This window comes from Mus caroli, chromosome 16 (assembly GCF_900094665.2).
Source record: "Mus caroli chromosome 16, CAROLI_EIJ_v1.1, whole genome shotgun sequence".
Taxonomy (NCBI): Eukaryota; Metazoa; Chordata; class Mammalia; order Rodentia; family Muridae; genus Mus; species Mus caroli.
In genome coordinates, this window is record NC_034585.1 from 44,691,973 (window position 1) to 44,699,535 (window position 7,563).

The 7,563-nt window shown below is 40.9% G+C and overlaps 1 pseudogene; it reads right to left on the reverse strand.

The window, feature by feature from the left end:
• Positions 1 to 1,786: 1,786 nt before the first annotated feature.
• Positions 1,787 to 7,134, reverse strand: LOC110311316 (annotated as a pseudogene).
• Between the last annotated feature and the right edge of the window lie 429 nt (positions 7,135 to 7,563).

A 7,563-nucleotide genomic window follows, 5' to 3' on the forward strand; every position in this document is an offset into this window, starting at 1 on the left:
CCCACATCCATTCACATAAATATCATCTCAGGGTACGGTTTGGCCTTTATCCTTCAGAGGCATTGGATGGGAGTGGTAGCATTTCTATTTAAAGACCTCCCGTTTCCATATATAGTTCTTGAGAGGAAATAATTACCAGAAGAAGAAGCAATTTCATCATTATATCAGTGTCAAAAAGGTAGACATAAGAATTACAAACAGTAGCACAGATGGCATAACCCTCCATGCCTTGTCAATTAGACAATTAAAATATTCAGAACATGTAAAAATGCATCTTAAATTAAAATAAGCCACATGCCCTGAGCTGGCCTGTATCTTCACTGTTACATAGTTCCCATGGTTTTAAAGAACTGGGGATGAGAGGACATGGCTCATTTAGACGTAACAGCTCCAAGAGCTGAGAAGAAGGAACACAGATTGAAAATAAAAAATGAAATATATTTTGTATTATTTATAAGGGAAATACTGTCTTGCATTTTGATCCCCACACCATTGGACACATAACAACCTTTTCCTAATGTAGTAATAACTATGATCTTTTGACTTTGATTTGCCAATTTCCTGTTTGATGATTTTCTTCTTGTGAGAATGGAAAGTGGATTTAATTTATACATAATTTGTCACTAATTGGTCACAATGATAAAGATCATAGCCTTTTTATTTCAGGAGATATATATTCAAATGTTTAGTAGCTATTTTGGAATGATTTAGACATCTATGAATTACAAAATTCAGTATGGTAATTGACTTAGGCACATGAGCCTAACAGAGGGCAGTCTTTTTTCAAAATCAAATTTAAGCACATTTTTGCAACATGTTTAACAATGAGCAATAAAAATCAAAGTATGTACAAATATCTTCTCCATTAGGTTAGAGGCCTCTGAGAGACATATAATGGCCATACAATTTACAGAGAATTAAAGAGAAAACACCTGGCTTTCAAAGAAAGTCCTAGAATGTGGTTGCAATGCCAGCACTCCACCTCAATAGATAGCCAAGGCCTTCCTCATCCATTTGTGCCAGTCTGGACTACATGAAATGTTATTTCAGAAATAAAAATAAATATCAATATAATAAAATCAAAGAAAAACATTTTAACAATGACTTATGGGTCAAAACATTAATGAAACTATTTGATTTTCATTATATCCACTTATAAGAACTGTTGCAGTGATTGCTTGTGTGTACTACTAATTACATTATTTAAAATAACAATGATTGATAAAGTAGCTATTAATTTTAAAATCCAAGAAGACTTATAGATTTTTGTACTATATTATGGAATTCTAAGTTTTAAATATATTTCCAAAAAAATATTAACTAGAAACAATATCTTACTACATCAATTTGAAAAAGAAAAAGTTTTATAGGAATTTATAGGAATTAGGACATGAAGACTGTCCCTTCCTGAACAGGTTAATTTCACATTTTAATTACATTTTCACAGGAGTGGTACAGTTGTAATAAAACAAAACAAAACAAAACAAACAAACAAACAAAAAAAAAGGACTCATGATAAAAAGATGAGTTTGACCATTCCCTTCCATCTCCCTCTCTTCTACATGTATTCTCTTGGAGCTCTCTCTCTCGCTCTCTCTCTCTCTCTCTCTCTCTCTCTCTCTCTCTCTCTCACACACATACATACATACATACATACATACATACATACGTACGTATGTATGTATGTATGTATGTGTGTGTATATATATATTTGTGTGTGTGTGTATGTGTGTATGTATGTAGATATGTATGTATGTATGTATGTATTTATGCATGTATATCCCGGTTACTTCTGTGTCAACTTGACACAACCTAGAGCCATCTGAAAGAAGGAAATTGCAATTGAAAATAATGTTTCCATAATGTCCTGCTGTAGGGCATTTTCTTAATTAGTGATTGATAAGAGAGGACCCAGCCAATTGAAATGATATATCTTTTCTCATCATAAGGCAATAAAACTTAAATCAAAAACACAAACAAACAAGAAAGTAAACCTAACTAAACTATAGATAGATTTATGCTTTTTAGATAGATAGATAGATAGATAGATAGATAGATAGATAGATAGATAGATAGATAGATGATAGATAGATAGATAGATAGATAGATGATAAAGATACATAAATACATGCATGTATGCATGCATACATACAGATATATACTTACAGATCCAAGCCCACTTATCTGGAAATCCCCAGCCTCCAGAACTGTAGGAGCTAATCTTTGTTCTTTATCAACTCTACTCTGTTAGAGGGTCACAGAGCACACCAATGCCGAAAATTAGTGCTGAGAAGAGAGCCTGTTGATAAGATAAACCCAATTGCATGACTTAGGAACTGTATAATAAGGGGAGGTTGGAACAGTGTGAAGGAGCATACAAAAATGTATAGATGTTTGTAAATAAGATATTTGTAAGAATTCAAGTGAAGACTCTGGAGATAAGCAGTTCCTTTTTTTTTTTTATCTATTACCACACATCTAAAAAAAAATCCATCCTCACTACCTCAGATGCCATAAAGTCATGAATATATACTGGAAGGAATAAAAGTACCAAGAGCAGTTTTACAATGTCTCAAACAGAAATGAGGAAACTCTGCAAAAGTAGAGTGAAGCATTCTTTACTATGTGCTTCAATTATATTATATATTCAACAGAAATATATTCATGTCTAAGGGCATTGTGGAAAGAACATAACAGAAGAACCTCCTAGTAGTCAACAATAGTGCTTCAAGAAGACATAGGTTATGAAATGAAAATCCCAGTTCCAGGTATGGAGTACCTCCTAAAGAAATATTAGTTGGATGGATTCAGGGGGCACCCCAAATAATAAGGCGATTGTAATTGCTCTTGACTATCCACTCTAACTAGACGATAGTAACCTATTTCTATGATACCACAGTCTTTGGCTGCAAGATTCAAAAAGTCGATCTTCCACTGGTGAGGAAACTCTCTCTGCCAACATGTGTTATTCAGGCTGTTGGAGAAAAGACACCAATTAGACCTTCATGGTACAATACTTACTTGCCAGGCAAGTTGTGCCCACAGTTGACACAGTGGCATGGGTGAAATAGTTCATGGGAATAACCAACAGCATTCTTTTTTTTTTCTTTTCATTTAAATTTCAAATGCTATCCTGAAAATGCCCTATCCCCTCCCCCTGCCCTGCTCTCCAACCCATCCACTCCCACTTCCTGGCCCTGGCACTCCCCTGTACTGGGGCATATAATCTGCAAGACCAAGGGTCTCTCCTCCTATTGATGGTCGACTAGGCCATCCTCTGCTACATATGCAACTAGAGACACAAGCTCTGGAGGGTACTGGTTAGTTCATATTGTTGTTCCTCCTATAGGGTTGCAGACCCCTTTAGCTCCTTGGGTATTTTCTCTAGCTCCTTCATTGAGGACCCTGTGTTCCATTCAATAGATGACTGTGGGCATCCACTTCTGTATTTGCCAGGCACTGGCATAGCCTCACAAGATAGAGCTATATCATGGTCCTGTCAGCAAAATCTTGCTGGCATGTGCAATGGTGTCTGGGTTTGGTGGTTCTTTATGGGATAGATCCCCGGGTGGGACAGTCTCTGGATGTTCTTTACTTCAATCTCTGCTCTGAAACATTGTCTCTGTAACCCCTTCCATGGGTATTTTGTTCCCCATTCTAAGAAGGAACTAACAGCATTCTCAATTTGATCTGAGGACTTCTCCACAGAAAAGAATTCATGTCTAATATTGTAAACATGGACAAAATCCTTGACTATGGAAATCATAAGTCCTACAGGAGGACATATTTATGGTCATTTTATAAAAATTACTCCTAAATATTTATGCTTATTGCTATAAATTTATTCTGCTCCAAGTATGGGTCAAAGAAGCATCATATTTCAAGGTGCAGTGCTTAATGCAAAGATGCATTGCTGCTCAAAGTACTGATAATAAACAACTGTGAGTGCTAAGATATAGATGGGATGTATGTATATATGTATGTATGTATGTGTTGATAATTTTACTACCAAGTTTCAAAGAAATTGTAAAAGAGAGGATTGAAAGAATGTGTCAGTGAATGAGAGGAATGGTATGAAACAATGGCCTCTGCATATGACATGGAATGTTGTACACATGACCTCACAGCAGCTATGGTTACCTACACAAGACCAGCACAAGAGAAAGTTAATTAAAAATTCTAGCATGGAGTTGGGAATGGCTTCTGATAACACATTCATAGCCAAGGAAAGTTAGGCAATTCATCAATGGCATCTGAGGTAGTGAGGATGGATTTTCTTTAGATATGTGTCTACTAGAAGGTTATCCATAACATAATATATGATTCCATGTGCCTGTGCATATAGGCAGTGATGATTTAATTCAGGGAGATAAGGGAGGGAAGGAAGATGGAAGAAAGGAGGGGAAGTGAGTGAGGATGAGAGGGAGGAAGGGAGAAGGAGAGAGAAAGAAAGGAAAAAAAGAGAGAAAGAAAGAGAAATAGAGGAAAGAAGGAAGGAAGGAAAGAAGGAAGGAAGGAAGAAAGAAAGGAAGAAAGGAAGGAAGAAAGGAAGGAAGGAAGGAAGGAAGGAAGAAGGAAGGAAGAAAAACATACAAAGGTATAATTGGAGAGTCCTTAATGGAAATAATTTTAGCATGATGATATACTAAGATATTTATGAAACTGGGGCTGTCCTACAAAAGTTTTAGTAAGGCAAATTCTTCATAGATCCATTGGGGCAGGGCCTCCACATTGATCGCAGAAACAAAGTAATCAGTATTTAACTGTTATCTGGAAATCCATGGGCACAAGTTTTCAACTCCTGAGAATTTATGAGTAGACTTAGTCCACAAAGCCATGAGCATCTTGTAGGCATAAGACATATCAGTCATATCACTGTACAAAGTCATGAGCACCTCGTAAGCATAAGACATACCACTGTACAAAACCACGAGCATCTCATAGATATAAGAATAAGACATACCTCAGTGTACTGAAGATGAGGAACATGGAGTCAAAGAGAGCTATTTTACAGCTTTGCAATTAGAGCTGGAATGAGTTAAGATTTTGTGAATATCATTCTGAGTGAAGTAACCCAGTCGCAAAAGAACACACATGGTATGTACTCACTAAGTGGATATTAGCTAAAATGAAGTTCAGAATATCCATACAACTCAGACCATATGAAATCCAAGAAGAAACACGATCACTCGAAAGTGTGGATGTTACAGTCCTACTCAGGAGGGGGAAAATAATCTCTGAAAAGTAGAGGGGGAGAGGGAGCAGAGGGAAGGAAAAGGGAAAAACAGTTCAGATATGGAAGGAGATAGGGGAGAAGTGCAGAGAGTCAGGAATTTGAAAGGAGGTGCGTAGCAGTGGGGGAGGGGAAATTGGGGTAGCCACTAGAAAGTCTCAGATGCCAGGGACCCAATAGCTTCCCAGGACCCAACAGGGAGGACATTGCCCAAAATACCCAAGAAAGGAGAGATCGAACCTGTAGAAACCATACCCAGTGGATAAGCACGGCCTCTGGTTGAACTCCTCCTGTCAAAAGGAAATGCAGAGACAAAGAGTAGAGCAGAGACTGAAGGAAAGGCCATCCAGAGACTGCTCCACCTAGGGATCCATCCTTTCTGAAGACATCAAACCGAGACACTATTGTTGATGTCAAGAAGCACTTACTGACAGGAGCCTGGGATAGCTGCCCCCTGAAAGGCTTTGCCAGAACCTGACCATTACAGATGCAGATGTATACAGCCAAACATTTGACTGAGCATGGGGACCCCAATGTAGAAGTTAGGGCAAGGACTGTAGGAGCTGCAGGGGTTTGTAACATCATAGGAAGAACAATATCAACTAACCAGACTCTCCAAAGCTCCCAGGGACTAAACCACCTGTTGCCCGCCGCTTTTGTTCCCCCTGGTAAGAACACACTCAGGGCAACCGGAATCTTCTGCGGCACAAGCTTTATTGCTTACCCCATCAGGAGCCAGTGGAGAAGAGAGCCAGAGAGAGAGAGAGATGGCGGAGCCCCCTCCCTTTTACTGCTTGTGGACGTTGTACATCGTGGTGCGGAGCCTAGTGCGCACCACGATGTACAACGTCCACAAGCAGTCTGGAGTCAAAGCGGCAGCATTTGCTCGGGCCTGCGTTTGTGCAGCCTCTTTCCATAGAGCTCTCCATTCCGTATATTTCCCCGTATTGGGGAGAGTGGCTTTTGCAATCATTTGCCAGTCGGCAGGAGTTAGTGCCATGCCGGCAAGCCTGTACTCTACCGGAGCATGAACACGCCCACCCTTGGCTCCTTCAAAGACTGGAAATGCCTGTTGTATCTTCCTTTGTGCCTCTCTTGAAATGAACGAGTCTGCGCACTGTTGCTCTGCACACTGCCGACGCACTATGCAGGGCAGGGGCTCCACATAGGGCGGAGGTGCACTATGACCTTGAAGCCGACTGCCCAGAGGCCGAGCAGCAAGCTGGCCTTTGCCAGCCGCTTTTGGCTTCTTTCTTGACCTATAAGCTCGCATTTCTCTCTCATAACGAGCTGCTCCCTCCTCTAAGTCTGTTTCCTCAGAAGGGCTAATTTCTTTATCTGATTCACAGCTACTAAGAACTAGCTCTTTAAACTCATCTTTTTTCTCCTATTTCCTTCTAATCTCTCCCCAAGTATTCTTCCCTGACATTAACTTTTCCTTGGGTTCAAGACCCGTGGAAAGGCCTGTATACTTATTTGGCGCGCCATGCTTTCTCTTTTTTCCTGCTCTCTCTCCCCGCTTTACTTCTGATAGACTGTCTTGAATTTTGTCCAGAATTCTCCACCCTGTCTTAACCACTTGTTGACATGTGAAAAGAAATAAAAGGACTTTTAACACTAGAGAAAGTTCAAGACCAGACATACCTTGTAAAGCTGTAACTCGCGTCCCATCCCCACAGTTCTGGTTCCGCTCCATTCCCCAGCTGAAGAGTTCTGAACCCATGCCGGATCCTTCTCAACAGTCTGTTTTGCGGGAACACTTCATTAACCGCTCCTTCCCCGTGATGTAGTAGCTCTCGGGTTTCGGCACCATTTGTTGCCCGCCGCTTCTGTTCCCCCTGGTAAGAACACACTCAGGGCAACCGGAATCTTCTGCGGCACAAGCTTTATTGCTTACCCCATCAGGAGCCAGTGGAGAAGAGAGCCAGAGAGAGAGAGAGATGGCGGAGCCCCCTCCCTTTTATGGAGGACTGTCCTCCGCCTCNGACGTGTCACTCCCTGATTGGCTGCAGCCCATCAGCCAGAGTTGTNGTCACGGGAAAGGCAGAGCACATGGGGTGGGAAACTACCCCAGCACATGTGCAGATGGTTTGTTTACTACTTAGAACACAGGTGTCAGTGCCATCTTATAATGGCGAATGTGAGGACGGCTCCTTACAACCACCAACCAAAGAGTACACATGGGGGGACCCATTGCTCCAGCTAGATGTGTAGCAGAGGACTGCCTTACTGGGTCCTATCAGGCGTCACTGGGAGGGGAGCCCCTCGGTGCTGTGGAGGCTCAATGACCCAGTGTAGGGAAATGCTAGGGTGCTGAGGCAGGAGTGGGA